This window comes from Ixodes scapularis, unplaced genomic scaffold, assembly GCF_016920785.2.
Source record: "Ixodes scapularis isolate PalLabHiFi unplaced genomic scaffold, ASM1692078v2 PGA_scaffold11__112_contigs__length_91849675, whole genome shotgun sequence".
NCBI lineage: Eukaryota > Metazoa > Arthropoda > Arachnida > Ixodida > Ixodidae > Ixodes > Ixodes scapularis.
Window position 1 is genome coordinate 18,842,010 of NW_024609837.1, and position 21,530 is coordinate 18,863,539.

Consider the following 21,530-nt stretch of genomic DNA (forward strand, 5'->3'; position numbering starts at 1 on the left):
ATTTAATTATTTATTATTTATTTATTATGAGCTAGGTGAAACATGATGAAAGTAGCTATTATTCTTTCATCAGGCACTTATAAGCTCGTAACGTTCGCGGTTTCATGTAAAAAAAAAAATACATCTCGAAATTCTACAGTTTAGTCTTTATAATAGTTTAATTCCAGCTTCTGGAATACTTTTTGTTTAAATTAATGGCGCTTATAATTTTTTTCGCCATCACAGAGTACTTTACACTCACGTGAGTATGACTCCGTAGCCAACGGGATTTCAGAATTATCCAATCAAAAGCCCGAAAAATTATGACAAGACGCGCGAATATAATTAGCCACGATCTCTGTTTATCAAGGGGTCTGTGACTCTGGGTTTCACACTCTTATATCACGTACTTTTAAACGCTCTTTTATTATTTTCTTTCATTCTAAAGAACATCGTGCGTGAAAGCGCTTGTAAAATTTATTGAACAATAACATTTAAAAAGATAGTGCTACCTTTCTGCATTGCTAGATTTTCATTCTCTTCCGTCTATATCATTAAGGCCCGTTCACACTCTTGCGACCGAGTACGACTGAGAGAGGCGAGATCTCTTACAACTTCTTAAATGTTTCTAGAATGAGGGAACACACTGACATTGTGGCGCCATCTATGCGGTGGCCCTAGAACTGCATTTCACAAAAGCGAAGGTTTTGCGGGATTTCCGAGGTCAAATGTGCGTAATACCCATAGAAAGGCTCGTTTATAACATTGACAAAAGCTTTTTGAGCCAAAAAAGAAAGGATATTGCGCGAGAAATAAAAAAAAATATGCCGGACCGCCGAGTTTACACTGCTTCCCAATAGATGGCGCCAGTGTGTTTTCTGGTTTAAGAAGTTTTAAGGAAGCCAGGTTTAAGAGGTCGCAAGCAGTCGCAAGAGTGTGAACGGGCCTTTACTGTTAGTCCATGATGTCATATATCCTTCTCTTGCGGTATCTTTATCTCTATAACAAGTGGATATATATCCTTCGTCCAATGTTGGGTAATTTCGTAGTAATTCTTAGCAGAACGGCTTAATTGTGGAGCAGACTTGGTTCATTTTTTGCCTGACATTTATAATTGAACATTCTGTCAGCCATACAGATCTAGTTGTATGAACAAAGTTAGGGTAAGGGTGATACAAATACTTTCCTGTTTTAGTATTTTTTTAAGTCTCGTATTTTAATAGCATTAATTATTCAGGTTGACCAAAACGAAAGCAGTTTCATCAGGATCTTCAGTTTCTGTCAGAGTACAGGCTGATGTGATTGCTCAAAGGCCATATGACGTACTGCACTCAGTACGCGTGTAGTGACACAATAGCTACTAGGGTCCCGTAAGGACTGCCCTTAGTAATTTGGTAAATACTGCCATGTACTTCCCAAAGGTGCACCGCAGTGTTTGTGCCGTTGCGGCTTGGCTAGGCAGACACTAAGTAGCTCGCTTAAGGGGTTTTCAGAAAGCAATATCTAGAGGCGTTGACTCTCTCAGCTAAACAGTCTGAATATCGATTGGGATTGATTGTGTCTGACCGCCTCCAATATCTCTGCTAAAAATACATTCGGTCTTACGTGATATTTGAGACCCCTGCAACACTGCCGGAGCTAGTTAAAAGCATATTATTGTTATCAACGCAATGTTGTCTACAACTAACAGACATTATTTAAGAAAACAATACAAAAAATGCGCTTTGCATTTACAACTAGGTAAAATGTCCCGCCGCCTCACCTAAAGAGTTATTTATCTTTTCTTCTGGCGTCCTTGTCGATTAAGGCAAATATATTTTGTCATTGTGCTGTTTGCTTTTTTTCACATCCAGGTTGAGATTTTATTTCACATTTCCTACATAGGCCGGGAGAACGCTTCGCTTACATTCCAGGCACTATGAAATTTGAACTTAGAGAAGCCGTAGAAGTATTTCTTGCGAGACCATGTTAGTAGAAAATTTAAATTAGATTCGATATTATATCGGTTTTCCATCCCATGCCTATGATGTGCTTTTAAAAGTGTGTTTTATCTCTTTTTGCATGGACAACGTAAATCGTAAGCCTTTTAGCCCTTACTACTTCTACGATGATTTCGTGTGCTGAATTGAAATCGCGCTAATTTATAGCTCGACAGAATCAGTAAACAAATACGTTGGCATTAAGCAGCATTCCATAGCTTCTCCTACTATTAAGTGTTTCCTTAGAATATCTTTCTTATAACAAGGTATTGAACCGGAGCTAAATGTTCATAGGTGTGCCACTTTTAGCTTTTATTTCGTAAATAATACGTGGGTGCTACACAATCTCCCCTAAAAGCAAATAATTTTTTTGTATTAGTGCTTTTAACTTTATTATTTTTAAGAAAATATGTAATTAGTCCAAATATTAATGCAGGCCGTTGGCAGGTATAATCCATCGTGATTTACAGCACACCCACGCAGATTTAGTAATAGCACAGTTTATAAAAATTATAGTTTAAAAAAATGTGTTCAGTGGTAAGAAATAAAGTTAATTTCGATGCCCTGCTGATCCGTAAAAATGTACTTTTGGTAACATAACTACTAAAATATAGTTACATTTGGTGAAACGTATGGAATATACTTAATTGTGCATTAAATATTGACATTGCAGATATTTTTAACCACCCATATTTCTGGTGTGTCGTATCTTTAAGTTTACCTCCGTTCGCTTTTAAAACGATTATAGCGTAAATATATTGATTGGACTGGTCCATACCCGAGTGTTAATTTTGTCGATCGGTATGAATATTGTGATTACCAGCCCCAATGTTGGCGCACCGATGTAGGTCGCTCCATTCACGTGACCAGCGTCATAATCACCACCACCCGGAAACTTCGACCCTGAAAACGATTCTGGTTACGACACTAGGTCGCATGACGTGATGAATACATGCATCGAGGGGCGCGATCAAGGGTCGTTCGGGCGATGAGGTAGCGCTTGCGAGGAACGTGGCTCGACTGCGCCTTTCATAAATCCAAGGACAAGAAGTGTTGCCATTGACAAAAATTATAAAAAAAATCGGGATACACGTACATGCTGTCATCATGTCTCGTGGGGGTCAGATGGTCACCCTCTTAAACTGTCTTCTCGGCCGAACTGCAAGGCTTTTATTTTCTTCAGTATATTGCGTTTTAACGAAACGCATTCTCGTTGTAGTCAATAAATATATACTCTGGAGCTTTAAAGTAGTTCTTAAGCAAAATTGTGCTTGTTATTGCGTGCCGGAGGAGAGTTTATGCTGAAAAATCTTAATGGGCTGAATATCCTGTCGGATGAAACATGGCATACAGAAGGCACGGTTTCTCCCAAAAAAGAAAGTTATATTTTCACTGCGGTTAGGTGGGCAAGAACGCATACTCTAAAATTGGGTGAAAGCAGACTGTGAAGTAGTGATTGCCTAAAGCCAAATTGTATTTGCTTTTTTTCCTGAATTGATTTTAGTATTGATGCACCCTCTCAGCAAATAAACTCTCAAACACTTCACACACCCGGTAATGCTAGCTTATTTAATCACTTCAGCTGGTCTAAGCACCGTTGTACTTTTTTAAAGCACTGCCAGCAGTATCTTGTTTATAAACGTTTGACGCTTTATTTGTGGAACTTTACTATGGACGTCAAATACATAATTTCGTTGGAACTTGATACCGATTGTCATATAAAATATTTACGCAGTCTATTAACTCGTGCAACGCCTCGCATGCTCGTTACTGACTGGAGTTTCGGTTTGAAATATAACTTAGAGATATAAAAAAAACTCTTGTCTGAATTTTATTATCTTATTCATATTATTTTGCTGTTTACCATGCAGCTTATGTTTGGGGATACTTGCATTAATTTTATATCTGAAAAACAACAAGAACTGTTACATATCTCAAAGTACTACACAACTCTAGTGCCTTGATTGCTTCAAAAAGCGAAACCGTTTAAAAAATTTAATCAGAGGCGTGTGAATAATCACTAATTAAATCTCCATTTGCAGAAATTAGCTACACAGATGGGTGTTCCGAAAGAAAAAATTAATACATATACTTATATTTTAATACTTCCTTTACTTCATTTATTTTTCAACTTTTGATATGACCATCCGCCAGAGGGTTTTCTGTGTGGGTTTTAAGGAAAAGAGAATTTTTAATTAAGAGCTCTAAAATTACGACGAGAAAGTTTAGGAAAAAAAAAACTCTAATTAAAACTTGATTATCAGCTTCAAGTGTTTCCCACCTCCTTATTTTCTTGTGTTACATGCTCAACAACGTAATTGAAAACGATATTTAACGAGCAGTGATGACTACTAGCACTTATAAACTCTAATGTGTAAATTTGTTTTCTTTTCAGATCAAAATTGAAAAATACGACGCTATTGTGAACGACAGAACTTCTTTTAAAATTTATTCAGATATGCGATTATTAACAAAGCCGTGTATCTTTGTGGCCTTTATGACTGTAACCAATAAATCATTATTATCATTTGTATGCTTAGGCGTACTTTTCTCCAGAAACTTTCAGTCGGCGTTTGCGAAGACACATTTTGTATTTTCACATTCTCTCTGGAAAATTAGGATGCGCAACTCAAGTGTCCTAGTGCCTTAAGAGATTAAAGAAATGCTCTGAAAGCATCTGACATTTCACTTCCCCTTAAATCAATAAATATTCCGAAGTGATTATACTTTCGACCATGCTTTAAGTAATAAGTCTCTACCAACAATAAAAAAAATTGCGTGAAGCATGCATGTTTACAAAACGGAATGTCTTTTAAATAAAGTCCGTGATGCTTCTGTAACTAACTGCATTTTGGTATATTCCATAAATGATAGGTTAATATTTGGCTTCGGTCTGCGTTCTGTGTTTCAATATTTAAGTACTCTTTTAGGTTTACCGACAACTACAGAACAATAAATACAACTTTTAATATCAATATAATATAATATAATTCTTTAAAAGTAAGGAATATTCAAACAATAAAATATATAAGTAGAATTGAATCGCTATTTTTTTATTTTGGTTATCAAAACACGAGGAACTTTTGTAGGGCTTAATGTTTATCGTAATTCACTTCCAATGAGAAATTCATAGAGAGGTTAAGCTCAATCATTTGACTCTGCATGAAGCATTAGTTAGCTTTGCATTATTAGGTGTGTTTTTTTTTACAGTGTCAGTTTTTCCTTCGCAGAATGTGTCTCATATATGCATAGGGGTAGAACAAAACTGCGGATTTGATTTAACCTTTGCCTCACCCTTGAATCACAAAACAACGTAAACTGGTTACCCGACTGTGAAGTTCCTCTCAGTGTCACAACGTTCGGTAAGTTTTTTTTGTTGTAATTTATTGCCTGCGACCGTTTAGGGGACAGTATATTTACTTGAACTCTGTGGCGGAGTTCAAGTAAACATTTGAAAAGTGAACACATTTGACCTTCGTCAAATGTGTTCACTTTTCTTGCCTTCGTGGCAACTGTGGCACTCTAAGGACCATTCCTGCTTTAGAAACTTTAATATCGCTATGGGGCGATACTTGATTTCAAGACAAACATTTGTAACACCTTAGTGTTACCCACGCTTTGAGATTTCCTTGGTGTGATACCAGGACCAGGCGAACTTTTTTACCTGTTTTTGGAGATTAGTGTTCGTCCTTCACCCCCCTCTCCCCCTTCTCCAGGGAGTATTATCGTTATCGTTGTCCAGCTCGCTATGCCCTTGCATATTTGCATTATCACGATAACCTTAAAATGCAGGCCGTTCACAATGGTATCTGTTAGACAGGTTGCTGCTGTCAAAATATATCTGTTTTATTGCTGTCTAAATCCTCGTAACTTCAGTGGGCAGAGCGCTCCACTCAAAATGGAGAGTTCCTGCGTTCAAAACCAAGACAAGGGGATTTTTTCAGCTGCGCACCTTTCACCTAGCTGCGTATGTAGAATTTACTTTTCCTTTGTCCGTGGCTCCCCTTCTTTATAGATTATTAACCAAAGTTTCTCATATTTCATATTTGCGCAGAGTTGCATTATATCAGTCCCGAACTGAAATGAGCTGCTTAAATTTTACACAATTAACAGAAATATGCTACGGGGCTGGACATTCCTAAGAAATAAGATAGATCGAGCGATTCCATTAGACTAATATTCCGCGAGACTTGCTCTTTCATCGCTGGCCTCAGAAAGCTTTTTGTTTTATTTGAATATTCAAATCCTTGTTCTAAAACTTCCCTTCTTTTTGTTTCTAAAATATTAACAAACGATATTGAGAGTTTTCCTTGCACAACCCCGTTAAGCCTTAATCAACATTTGGCGGGCAAGAAATCTGAGAATGACGCAAACTGAGCTGCTTTGATGAGCGAGCTGCCAATACACCGCGAAATTCTACGCATTGCCATTTAAATTAAGTTTATGTACATTTCTCAAAAACGATTATACTTGTTTCATGCAGAGCTCCGAGAGCGTGAGAAAGAAGTTGAGTAATGCGGATTCTTGGGCGAGTTGGTACTGAAACTTGGAGAACATATTAGCGCTTCACTACAGCTGGCGCATTGTGTTGTCTCGTTCCTACTCTTCGTCCCTGTCGTGAAGCGCTATTATGTTCTCCAAGTAAAAAAGAAGCTTGTAGTTTCATTATTTGCTTCATTCGTTCATCGATTAATATAGTCAAACTTAAAGCCTAGACAGTTGTCATGTGTGTCAAAGTACAAGAATCGTGACAATTATGAAATATTCCTGTACGTCGAGCAATTTTTGTATTGACTCTTGTGTGTTTTTGTTTGACACATTGCAGCACCGTAAATTTCTGTTTTAACAAAGGCCCCGCGCAAATCTCGGCAAACACGTTAGGAGACGCATATCTTTCTTTCTGCAAAACTGGATTCTCCATGAACAAAATCATGCTTAGTCACTTTCTAGTGCTGTTACGTGTGACGTGTGCGTTACAGTGCGTTAATCTTAATCATTGTGTAGAAGTAAGGTATGTCTAAAGACGTTCGTGTATGCCATTAAAGGAGACAAATATAGGTAGCCCTAACAGACAGAAAGACAAATGACAGAAACTGACCGACCGACAGACATAGTAATGCGTATCAGCCGTAAGGCCTACTGGACAGCACATTTAGGCATCTACATGATGGTTTGAATAGGAATTCATACGCAAACTACTAGTTGCTAGGGGCACGATAGTCAATAGGATATGTGGCATGTACCAACATTGTTGTTGGCACAAGTACGCTATGATAAAAAGTCAGGGGAAGCGGTGGCCGAGTGGGCAAACGCGTCTCAGCTCGGAGCGTGAAGCGAAACCTTGCGCTGGGAACCTCCTAGATTCGATCCCCACCGCCTTCACCCGCCTCGATCTGGATGAGTTTCGTACCGGCACACGTTCGTGTAATCAGTACTGCGTGATGCACGTCAAAAACCTCAGGCCAGCGGTTCTACTACACTGGCTAAATTTCTTATCTACAGCTAAGCGACCGGTCATTTGTTGATTCGTACCGACATCAAGGCTGCATAAACATAAAAGCGAGACATTGTTTAGATAAAAAATGCAATTGTATATGTCAACTTGCAAAAAACATCAAATTGTATGTGTATTGTGACCATGTCATTGGAATCTGAACGAATATTTGTATAAAACGTGCGAAGACGTGTAGAGGTTTTCTCAGGTGGAATACGGAAGCACAGCGACGCCAAGACCTCATCAGAGTCCCTGGTGCAGTGCGAAACTTGGCATAAAAATGTCATATTGCGTGCAAGCCACCTGTCGTGAAGGTACTGAAGGCTTACGTCTGCTCAGATACAACTATAACTATAAAAACGGCGAATAGCAAAATTTTTATCGTAGATGATACGAATAAATTTCCACGGGACCTTTTCAACTTCCTTGCTACAGATTAGAGAGACAGAGTTACATATTACTTATGCAAACTCTAAACGCGGCCGGACGAGAGAATAAAGCGCAATGAGGAATTCTAAATTTTCTTGACAGTCGAGGTAGTGCAATGAACAATTTCAAGTCTACGGAGTGTAACAATGCTTTTGAGCTCTGCGCCAGTGACAGCAAGTCATTGAGCACAAAAACAACGGCTCAAGGTTAGAGCCTTGGGCACACCTGATAGTGACACGAATGGCCAAGAAAAACAATATAAAAAACTTGATTCTGGCGGTTTTTATGTAGCTTAGCTTGCAAACCAGGAAGAATAAGTAGAGCATAAGCCATATTCATCTAATTTTGACAAATATATGCCGTGTGAAACCTTGTCAAACACCATTGACCTATCAAAATAAAAACTGCCACCTTGAGTGCGGTTGGCTACGAAAGGGCCAATGTATCCGAGAAAGACACTCCTATTTATTTAGACTGACCTATTTTTCAGGAAGTCACACGGCAATGATGATATTTTATATTGAAACTAGAGGTTTAAGTGTTAATATCTGACCTTTTCAAGAACTTTCAAGACACCACACAAACGTTACAGTGGCGGAAACTGGTTGACATTATAGGGATCGACAGTTTCAAATATTGGGACCTTCATAGACCTTTTTAACAGAGAAAGAAACACCGCGCACCGCAACGACAAACTGTACATTGAGTTTAAAGTGGGAACAAGGACTTCAACGCATCCCGTGATGATAAAGTGTTTGAATACCGTCACCACCGGTGCAAGTATCTGACTTCAACCTACGCGCAGAAAATAAGTACCTAATTTTTTGTTATGCGTTCATAAGCCTAATACTCAGAACTCTCCTGAGAGTTGCAAACTGCATACGTGCTATCCAACTGTGGAGAGGGGGAGCTGAAATGCCGAGAGAACATTTCGGATTTCGCCAGCAGTGCGCTACAAAACTTCCCTTCCAGTTTTATAGGAATAGTGAGACGATGATGAAGGCATTGCATAGGTCAGTGGTTCTCAACCATCGATGTTTCGCGGACCCCTTCTGGATCGGCAGAGATGTTGGAGCAACCCGTTCGTGGTTAGAGGAGAAAAAAGGTTTAGGTTAAATATAATATTGATTTAATAAATTAATATAACTAGGGGCTAGCGTTAAGTAGACCTCTGTTACTGACATAAACACGAAAAATCTCGCCCGAAAACTGAAATATTTCTTCACGACTTGAAAAAAGGACAGCGTTTATTGCCGGGCTAGACTCATGAGGCAGGACTTCGTGGACCCCTAGAATGCCTTCGCTGAGCCCAAAGGTTCCACGAACCACCATTTGAAAACCACTGGCATGAAATCTTCTATTGCCTTCATCCAGATATCAAAAACCTAACGAATCATATAGTAATTAAGGCTTGGAAAATAAATGTTCGCTTTCATGCGTTTTCTTGAGCAGCCTACCGAATGTTGGGTATTCTTTCTCATATTTTGTTTCACAATAACCAGAGAAGCATTAGAGGATGAAAGACGCAATAACCGAGAGGGGTTGACGCAAAAGCCTAGGTCGCCACGCATCTACTAAGCTCCTTTTGTTTAGTTAATAATAACGGATGCCCAGTTTTATGACAAACTCAGAGACGTTCCGCTTTTGGTGCTTTTTGATCAGCCAATCTGTGTACAGTTCGTCGACGTTTCGACCTGATACAAATGGACAGATCTGTCTGAGGCCGAAACGTCGACGAACTTTACCAATATGTTTTAAAACTCCAAACAACCGTCTCAAGTGCGCTTTTCTGCCGTATAAACTTTTCAAAATCCTGTGCTACGTTTTCTCTATCTCTCTCTTTCTCTCTCTCTCGCTCCCTCTCTCTCTCTCTCTATATATATATGCAGATATAGATAATTAATTAAACCGGCAGAACGTATACATATGCTTTCGACAAAATATATGGGTACGATAGAGGGTGCAAAAATCGAACAGTTGAAGGATGAAAAAATTAAAAATAGAAGTTTATTTGAGAATATGATTAGGAAGCAAGTAAAGCACGTAGCAGGTAAACAGGTAGACCACTAAAATAATATTCAGCGAATTTTATATGCACTACAATTTCAAATAAACAATGAAATTTAACGCTTGTAAAGCAATTCATAAAACAGTAAAACAGTTAATAAGTCTAAAGGCAAGAGATTAGTGCAAAATATTAGTAAAATTAAAAGGGGGCTTAGCGGGCTGGCGTGAACATTCCGGCAGTGGCACTGTCTTCGGGTCCCTGATGCATTTGTGCACTCTACTTTTTACCCATATATGTCGCGAAAGCATCTGTAAACCTCTTTCTCGTTTGCTTATATTGCCGCGCGCGCAGCTGGCCAAGTAGACCGCATGGCCATGGAATAATGGTTACCGTGCTTGCCTCCCAGACTAAGTGCAAGGGTTCGTGTCCTGGGAGTTACTCGTATTTTATTTATGCTTTCAGTTTAGTGTCTGGTGAATTTGAGAACATTGTTGTTTGTTCTAGGTCCGAATGTTCTACGCGTCGAACCTTCAACGCCGATTTTTCAAGAAGCCTACGCTAATACATAAGCGGCTTCGGTTGGCGAGTCAAAGTCAGTTTCGCCTCAGCGTTCGGTTCTGCTGCTTCGTCGACTTCGACGCCCGCGACGCTCTGTTGTTATCTTTCTTCTTCCTTTTAATTTTGGGCACAACTTCGCCCCATTAAACGTTCAGTTTGCTCAGTCATTCGCCGCATCATCACTTGTCATTCCTGACAGTATCTAGAAGTAAGCAGGGTAACGGGGAGCATGGCTGTGACTGCGGCCATGCTCCTGACACGGCTGGAGTTTCAGCCGTGCCAGGACCCATACTCTGAGTCAACCAGACAGACGTCGTACATTTACCGAACCCCATAAGATGAACCAACCTGGGCCTGACCGGCACAATGCGCAGCGGGAACAGGAAGCGGGCTACAACCGAAAGACACTCTAGCATAGCTCTCCACTCCCCATTCCTATCCCTATTAATCTTCTCTCCCATGCCCTGTGGTCATGGAAACTGAAAATTCCTCCACTTTTACTCTAGCGAACTTACCTTCCGCTCCTGATACCCCTTCACCTCATCCCGCACTCGTACCAAGACATCACACGAACCCACTCCCAAGCGTCCTTGAGATAAACTTGGCTCTGATTTCAAACAGTTTCAACAGATGTATGTCACATGTAAGAACTCATGATAGCCCGCCTTGATGAGTTTTAAGCACACCACCCTCCCAAACCATCGCCCACCGTGGATGCGGTTGTCGAAGCGATTGCCCTCCTGTCCCTACAAATGTACACCTTGCATGCCCGCCTAACTCGCCTCGACTCGGAGGTGTTCCATTTAAACACTCTGATTCAGTTCGCGCTTATCCCTAGCCACACCCAAACCCGTGTCCTAATGAAGACGAAGTCAGTCAAAGTCACCAAAAGTCACCGGGGATCTAGACCGCTTTTAACTGGGACAGCCTCCTTTGCACCAAACAGCGTCCGATTGGGCGACTAGTGCACCAGAATGGTCCCACTTGTCCAGGAGAAGGAGACACGGTGATTGCAGGGTGAAATTGTCAAGCAGAGCAATCACCGCCAGTACCTTTCACCACTACTCAACCCTTCGCCGTCCCCCCCCCCCCCTTTCATATTGAACAGAACAACCTCAAACACAGCCCCTTCCTCCAACAGCAGATCAGATACCTCGTGACACGCCTGACTTTCTACGCCAGCTCCAGCAGACACAACAAGCACAACAGTCCATGCTGCACACCCAGCAGAAGGCCCTGCAGAAACAACAACAAACCGCGAAACAAGACACACAGCAATTAAAGCAACAACTAGAGCAAGTTATCCAAGATATTGCTCCTCTCTTCAATCAACATTGCCGATCATTCATTGCCATGCAGTGGAACGGACGTTGTAATTTAGCATATGGCAGTGGTATTGGAAATGCAATATTTCCTCTTAGACCTGGCACAAAATTATTTTGAATAAAGTACCTCTATATGATTAGTTAAAAAATGTGAATTGTTCAGATACGTAATAGAAAACATAATTAATTTGCAAGTAGCAAATGAAGCATTAGGTAAAAACAATATTTATTTTTCATGTCTTCCATCTGAATAGTCTCATGTCCAGGTCAAACAGAATAAAACCGTAAGATATTAATCAGATAAGGAAAGACTGTACCGCCCAACAAACAATGTTAGATTTCTTGGTTATATTAATTGACATCCACCTGAAATCAAGCGCAACTGGCACCTTTACGCGAGTGACGGCCGTTGTGGAAGTTCGCAGGGTCCTGTATTTTTCTGCGGTTTCCAGTCGTCTGGAGGACTTGAGCGGTGCTTCATTTTAGGTGGATGTCAATTTAGTCTTGGGTAAATCTTCTCCACACGGGGACTTCTCTTGAAATTATTTTATGAAACCATTCAATTTCGCAAACAAATAATCTACTTTGGTTTGGGCCAGGCATGTTCACGTAATTAAAATTAGTAATCAAGTACTGGTACTCGCTACTTGCTCAAGAAGTAACCAAGTACCTTACTTATTGCTGAGATTCAACAGGGACGCGTTATTTCAACTCAAAATTAACTGGTTATTATTTGTTACTCCAGATGTATTTAGTTTTTTTTTTTCAGTCCGCATTGGCCTTTCAATATTATTTGTCAGTAATGGTGCCTAGCTTTTGAGCAAAACGTGTGTATATTTTTTGCGTTTCTTTTTGTTTTGAAAGCTATAGGCGTTGCTTGGAATGAAAGCCAAATAGGACACTTCCGTAGTACGCACTCCCCTTCTGTAGAAACCAAATGCCTTCACCCGTTACTTCATCAAAAATTAACGAAAATAAGTTACCAATTTTTTCTCCCGGAAAGTAACAAGGCCGTTAGCTAGTTAACACAAAAAAGTAACTAGATATAAGTAACGCTTTAAACACAAGTTTGGTTTCACCGAAGCTTAAATCACCTTTAGATTGGCGCAAGGTTTACGAGATGGCCGATTATGTTTAATATGAGAGCGGAGGACAGCCAGACTCAGACAACAAGATCCATCGATCTCCCATTTGGAGATGTATGCATGCGCCATCTTGGTCCCTTGCACGCTGCCCCGGGAACGGGGGGAAAACGGACGGAGTAATAGAATAGCCGATACCCCAGAAGCGAGGGCAACGGCCACCATTGGAAGCAGAAGCCCGACGCCCGTCACGTAGTGCCCCTAATAGGAGCTCGTCCCCCAGGCTCCTGCCCTTATTTATACTAGCTCCTTGGTAATGTGACGCCTATGCCGGTGACAGAAGCCCTCCTGTTGTCTTTGATTTGTCGCCACGTCCTGCGTATCAAGAATCAGTCCTTGGAGGCACACGCTTATTCTTTCATATATAGTATCTCAAATTAACGCGAAGGTTTTTATTTTTTCAGCAACTGCTTTTTTTCCTCTTAAATCGATATTTTATTTTTGTTGTCGTCGTTTTCTTATGGACTTTCTGTAGCAGAATTGGGTCCAATACATTATAACAATCAAATGCAACTTGCATTTGTGTATCGCCCCGCTAGATAAAAAAGTAGAGTATTGGAAATAATTAGCGGAAGCCTTTTCATTGGCTTCTTTGGAGTGATTGGTTTTTCTCATTCCAATCGTCACAGCGTCCAACAGGGCAGTTTTCTCCAGCGTGATATTGATAAGGCAGCTCAAAACTGGGATTAATATTAGTTTGAGATTTTATACAATTATTTTCGGTTGGGGCACGAAATCGTGTAGACACATATACGAGTGCACGAACAAAAACTCAGATGAACATCCATATCCATACTGCGATCAGGTTTGGGTAGTTTCACGATGCAATTTTCAATCGAGATCTGCATTTTTGTTTTGGAGTCCATTTTTATATTTATTCCTGGTGTCACGATACAACCGCAAACAAATCCAGCCCACTCCCCCTCCCCCCCCCCCCCCCCCCTCCCGCAACGGGCAGACTATCTCTACTGACTCTCTGAATGCTCCTCTTCATCACCCTCCAGTTCTCTGGGTGCACTGTTCGACTCAAATTTCTCTCTCTCTCTCTCTCTCTCTGTCTCTTTCTTCCTTCATCAACACCTCGCTGTTTCATACCTAGACCAATGACCAACGTACGGTGTCTCTTTCACTCCACATACCCAAACTGTTCTCATACGTCACACTCACTGCAGCTTTGGGTAACCCTTCTCGGAATCCACAAATCGCCAAAATCGGCGAAAAGGTTTAATCGCCATTTCAGAGTACAACATACAGTTTTCAAAAGGGCATAGCTATAAACACTCTCACAGGCTGGCGCAAGCACACCCAAACCGACCAAACCTTTAATGACCGAAAATCGAACAACAAAGTACCTATTCCCCCCCCCCCAAAAAAAAAAAAAAAAGCTTTCATACATGCAGATTTTTGAGATATTCTCGTTTTGACAAGGACGAACGTTCCTATAGCCGAGCGTCGCGAATACATAAACTGGCCAGAGCACGTGTAGCAGGACATGTTAAGCGCGTCCCGGACGGCAGGACCCCAAGAATCACGAACTTTCGCTTTGTGAACTGAACTTCCGAACGTCTCCCCCACCCGACCCTCCTACAAAACTCCCGCTACTAAACAGCAATTTCAAAACATAAATCACACGTGTCAGTAAAGCACGGTGGAACCCTAGTTCTCATTTTGTCTTAGACCAGACGCCCGTTGCAAAGCAGAAAGAATTGTTGTTGAAGTAGGCACCTGGATTGAACAAGACGTGTCCAAGTGAATTGGGAGGACAATAAACAGATTTTGAGTTTTAGTAAATTTTGTTTTTGCTGCAGTGCAAAATGCCCGAGGAAGAACTGTGCTGTAGTCTCAAAGAAACTGCGTGTTTTTTTTTAATAACTGTCTTATATACATTTTGTTTAGTAATACAGGTCATGATTTTATTTTCCTCCTTTCTAGAGTACCTCTGCCCTACCCTGCCTGCGATAAACAGGTAGCGTGTACAATAGATCCACGCACTTTTTACTTTTTGCGGATGTGGCGTTTAGGAACGTTTCGAAACACAGTAATGTTGATCCTACGTTCACCTCAGATCAGTTTTAACTACATCAATTTAGTAGTTGTAAACACAAGAAGATGCCAAACAAACGAGGAACACATCCTCGAGCAAACTGTTGTCGTGCAGAAACTGCCAAAACGCACGAACCTGCAAACGCATAGGTCTATTTTCTCCGCAACTTTCGATTATTGCAATAAAATTACACACGGGATAAGAATAAAATATAGAGATTAAATAACAATATAAACGTCCTGACTAACTGCTACTTGCGCCAACATTTACCTAAGAGAGGAGCTCATTAAAATGCATTAGCCAAAGATTGTTTTTTCTGCTACCTGTGCTTAACATGTTAACAAACCACTCTGCCCTCAAAAAAGTATGCATTAGCCACGCAGGCAAATGACTCCTCTACGAGTTATTACCAGGACCGTCTTCCTGTGCCGCTAAATAATTAATGCCAAAGGGGCGATCCTTGTTCCCAGTGAGGAGCGAGTGGCCATAAAGGTACACGCGAGTGAAAAAACTTTATTTAATCTCCTAATCAAGATCTCCTCTCTCAAAATCTTCAATCTCCTAATCAAATCTGTCGACAGTGTTCAATACAAAAAAACTGCCTCATTGAAATAAAGTAATTAATATATCAATAAGGCGGCATCTGCCTTCTTAAAGCTTTATAACGTTTTCGTGGGTAAATAATGAGAAAAAATTGCTAAACTCGTTATTTTATACCCCTCCCCGCATCGACCAGCTGCGCGCGCGTCACTACAGCGCAGGTGTGGGCTGTGGAACGTTTCGAGGGATGTATTTGCTATTAAATAGCTACGTATTGGGTGACTATTCGTTAATGAAGGTAGCATGCGAGAGGTGTCGTGCCTGCTAAAAAATTGTTAAAGCAGTTGCTTGTGTGTTTTTTTTTAAATATAAACTGCGTTTTTAGATAAGATGGGCTTGATGATACCTTGCGAATTAAAACAAAACTTGTCACATAATACGTTAAATATTCAAAATTAATTTAGAAAAATATTTGCTGTCGATTTCAAGCAAGAATTGAAAATGACACAAAAATAAGCGCATTTGCCTTATAGGCTATGGTCTTTACCACGTTTTAATATCGACCACATAAAAACTAGTCAAAGAAATAACTCAGCCTACTAACTTTGTTGTAATAGCTTGAGTACCGCGTGGATAAAACAAAATCCCGACCAAAAATATCTCATACGAAATGATCCCCGACGGAATCTCACACTGAAATTAAACTTAGGGGCTATTGTCGGACTCGGTCATTTTTCCAACGTGCCGTGTGATTTTTTTCTGCATGCGGCTGATACCGCCCCTAACAAACATTTTTCGCAATCTGTCTTCTTAAATATTTCGTAACGTGCGCTCTAACGGCACGTCCTCTCGAGGCGCTCTTCCACTAAATAAAAGATAATATCGAATAGTCGAATAGTCCCCATGAGCCCTTGGGGGCTATTGGGGGCTATTGAACTGGATGTGGGCTTTGTATTTTCAAAATGTAATATCTAGGATTGAAAAAGAAAAAAATGAGCGTTCATCTTACACGTATAATGAACAAAATACAACATTTACCTTTCAATTCACTTTGAAAAACCTTAAGCCCCTGTTATAGCTCCGTTTTTATTTGACCCCACAATTAATAGCTTCTATTGCCTATCAATTCTAATTTACTTTTAGTTAAATTAAATTTATTCATTCATGTCCAAGAATTGTTTTAATTTTCGTATGCTCTCTTCCGTTTAGTTACCTTCTGCAGTTAAGTGTTTCATGTAGTAATGTTCATATTCTAAATTCATTCTTGTTGATTGTTTGTGTGTTCTGCTCCAGGTACAGTGCAACGAAAAGAAAGTATACAGGTAAGCGTGTTTTTGGTTGTTTTTCTTGCCCTGGTCATTCTATCATGATCACTATTAGATTTTCTATTACAATTACATGATCTCTCTTTTTTGTTATCATCTTGTATATTTTGTTGTGTGATAGGCGTTTATATGATTCAGAGAGCAGTGTTGTATAATTTTATATCAACCTAACTATGTTCATCCTAAACGTGAAAAATAGGTGCTAGAAATAATGTAAACAAAACCTATTTTAAAATAAACCAATAATAACAACAGAGCCACAATTTTTTGTTTGTGTTATCGGCCGCATTAAAACTTCTTAAAATATATGCTTTATAGCATTGTAGCTTAAGTAAAAAATCTTAAACGATGCCTGTTCTCAACGTAAGTTATTCATCTTTCATCCTCGCTTGTTTTTAGAAAAATCAAATTTGAGAGCGCATATTTCCTAAAGCATCTGGCATACACTTGCTTCTTTTTAATTCTCTAGGGCTTCTTAATACTTTATGAACCATTGTTTTAATATAAGCTACGCAAAATTTTGCAAACTGAAAACAAATGCCAGTTAATTATCCTTATCAAATCACCATTCATGACTGAAAAGAAGGGGCTTCTTAGCTGAAGGAAAGTTAAGCTCGTAAACCCTTGTTCACCTTCATTTCATGCACTGAACTTCATTTTTAACCCAGGTGGGGAGGCTTGTTTCTTTGTTGCTTCGTCTTTTATTTGTCCGATGTTTTTTTAAATTCTTTCAGACTTTAAGATTACCAATACGTTATTCACTTTATATAGTCTCTTTTTTGCTAGCCTGCACTGTATATTTTTTACTTGATAAGTTTCAGTGTTATTAATTTTCTAAAAGCACGAGCTTGCACATTCTGCTGTGGAGATGCTCGGCTCCTCCCAGCCTTTTCTACCCTCCTTGAGTCAAAGGATGAAACATGAAACTTTTTTTTTTGACGGTTTTGTTCGAAAGTATAAAGGAAACTAATATTTGAACAGCAATATATGTGAAATATATTCAAAATTAAAATCCCGGAAATATGTGTTTGATGTTTATGCGCTTACGTTTGGTTGATTGTATAAATACCTAGTAAGGTTGTAATTTTCTTACAGATTAAAGAGCGACAAATAGAGATGTGCATTCAACCGCCAAAGATAAAAGTCATGGGTGCACATAGTTTCACTACAACAAAACGGTCTCAGTATGCTTAGTTCCCAAGACGGTAATACACGAGCAAAATGAATCTTTCTGGCATTGATGGGCTCTGGCAAGCCTTAGGATGGAAGTCATGACTTTCTGGCATGAGCAAGTCCGCTTTCGTTTTGCTCTCGCGTGGTTTCTTACAGCCTGATTGACGATGAAAATTCTGCGAGGAGAATGATTATCTCTAGTTCGCCCAGAAATGACCTAAGAAATTTAATTGAGAAAACTAGAAGTACTTGGATGTTGAAAAATTTGGCTGTCTGATCGCATCTATCAAAATTCACGTTAAATATTTAGAATTATTTTATTTGTAATTATTCTTAATATGCAATATTTTAAAGAGGACTACCCCGTAAAATGGTAAGATTTATGGAGACCACTCAGATTCCTTAGAGTATTAAAATGTAAGCAATCCTGGTGTTCTCTTTAAATCAGTTTGCTGCGTCTAAACTACTTCAAATGAAATCCTTAATATTTTTGTGTACGTCTAAAATCAGTTTATGGCAATTGTGAGTATTTCTTTCTCAAAAATATGTTTATAACAACAACTAACGCATGCCGCAAGTTTGAACAAGAGGTACCCGTATTAAATACATTTGGACCAATACTACGAGCAAACTGGCATTCGGAATCACGGACACTACAAATCACTGCACGCACCTAGAATAAATCAAGCTTACAAGTACCAGGTTGAAATTCCTAGATAAATGTTACCGCTTTCCTTAAAAAGAACAGCTCTTTGTAGGAGAAGGTTCGTTTCGAAACCTGAATTTCAACGAGGAATCCTTTAATAATCGAAAGCATTGTTCACCACCAACACCTACTCCTTATGCACGTAGCTCACCTATCAAGAACCAGACGCGGATGGCTGCAACATTGGTTGATTTAGGCCAAGCTCTTCCTTTCCCACAATGACCAAGGCGCTAGAACCGAATCGATTTATTGAGCGAGGACGAGTTAAGAGTTAGCACCGCCAGCTCCACTATAAATCAGCTCTAATGAAAGCACCCGCAACTGCTACACCTAGCACCTTTGTGCGCGTAACCTATGTCGAAAACGCGATGGCTGAGTCTTTCCCGGCGCTACGAAGCACAGGCGTCGACGATGTCACTTTCACGCTTTTTGCACTAGTTTAACCAGTCACTCGCGCACAGGTTTACGCGACACGATCTCGTCCAATGGCGAGACAGAGTGCACTTTACTCGCCGAGGAGCGCCTTTCTTACATCCCTTTGCTTTTGGCTGATGATGGTTACTGCATAAAATTAGTTCAGACGCCTACGTGAAGTTGTCGTCGGTCACACGGCGTCTCTTTTATGACCTTTCTGCAATACGGACGATATACTAAACTGGAAAAGACATTGTGGCGAGAAAGCGCAATTTGGCAGAAAGTCATTTGATCGGGAATGTAAGCTATCGTGATTGGGGAAGTTCTGGTATATCTGTGGGAATGTGGACAACGTTATTGAATTTCAAAATTATAATTTTAGTTTATAAAAGGAGTGACAGGAATAGCTTGTGATTGAATAGCTCGTTTGATACACATGAGAAAGTTGGCCAATTTACGTGCGAGCACAGCAGTCGTGCCAAGAGATGGCTCCTGGCATTTGCCGTCCCTCCCGTGAACAACCACCCCTGAACCGCCAGCATCGTTCAGGGCGGCTTGCTTGTGTTTGGGGCTGCGGCTTTGCTTTTAACTATACATATATATATATATATATATATATGGTAGTAAATAGGTTTTGTTAGATAAGTTCCGAATTATGGTAAAAATTTTACTTTCTTACTTTGCATTAGACACTCCCTTGCAAAATGATGACATTTGAACTGCAAACGCCAGTAAGTTTCTTCTTTTGCCTTACTATACCTACGTATTCAAGGCTGTAATGACCTGCGCATTTTTCGTCCCATATACCGTATATGCTAACGTGGTTAAATTTTATTCGAGGATCATTATCATTCACCATATTCGGGCCCTAGACACATTGTATGTCACCTTATGAGTATAGATTACTCGGATGTTTTGTATGCTATTTGGGACACTTGTGCAACCTGTAATCACAATATTAACTAAGATCAGCTATGAAGACCACGGCCGGGTTGATAGTATCATTTTAATAATAAGTTCTCAGAATTTCAAATATTTAGAATCTCAATCAGTCAAGGGGGTAGCGGCTGTTGGAGGAACGCTGATAACTTTCTAGGAAAAGGTAATTCATCATTCGTGGGACCTCATTTGCGATCGTTCTACCCATCTGTCGGCGCATAAATCAGAGTATTTCCGCTTTTTGGAACAAAACTTTTGTGCACATGTGCGTTTCCTGATGCTCAAATCGATTCTTTAGAATATCCATTTCAACCAAAAATATATTTTTTTAATTATGTTTTTTACCTAAAACAAAAACTTAATTTATGAGTGTGGTATGTTTATTTTTCTTAGCATAATTACGATTGTCTACATTTATGATCCGCGTAGTAACATCTTCACGTGAAACTTTTTCGAGCGCAGTTCTTAGGGGCCCGTTTCCGGCTTGAGCAGCGTCGGCGTAACCGCGGGGTCACGTGACCCTTTCCCCTGAGGTCACGCGACCCCCCGAGGTCACACGACCCCCTAGGTCACGTGACCGCCCTGACGTCACACGACCCCCCTCCCCCCTGAGGTCACCTGACCTCAAGAAGTCACCTATCCCTCAGTACGCTTCCATCCTCCTCCTCAAGAGCTGCGCTCTAATCCGGCGTTACAGGAAATTGCAAACGGCTTTCATTTTTTTTTCTAACACACATCGCGTTATACAGTTGGCGGTCAGCAGTTTCCTGTAACTCAGCTTTTCGCAACGCAGGAATGTCACAGGAAACTTCAACTGTATGAACGAATAGCGCAAAAAACGCTGAAGCGTTCGGTTGTCACGCTCGGGTCGTAAACCTTATTCTGAGCGAAGTCTGACAGCAGCATTTGCGAAAATATATAGTTTAAAATGGTCCCAAGGCAATGGGCGCATCGGCATCAATGGTGAGAGGATGTAAATTTTGCATGAAGTCAGTCCACTCCCATGCGTCGCAAGAAACGGGGAGATTGTCGCTGGAGCGCTCTCTTTACTAGGAATTGTTTTTATAGCCCTATTAGAAAATCTAATTTGTACGAGAAATTTCTGCGTCCAATAAACACATATGAACCATACTAGAAAAATAAGAACATATAAGTCTCATATAGAACCGTATAAGAACCATATGAAAACTATATAAGATTGTAGAATATAAGGGAACCGTATAAAGACTCAAAAAAATTCTCACAAGTTTTATATTGATCTTATATGTTCTTATAGTTATTATATAGTTCGCATATGGTTGTTATATGTTCTTATATAAAAAACTGTGTGATTCATATCCATTTATTCGACACAAGAAATTTCTCATACGAATAACTTTCTCACTGGGGAGACGCTACTCAAGAACGTGCTTGCACCGTCGGTGCACACCACGCAAGCGAACTTCATCTGTGCAACATCATCCCAAAGCAGCAAA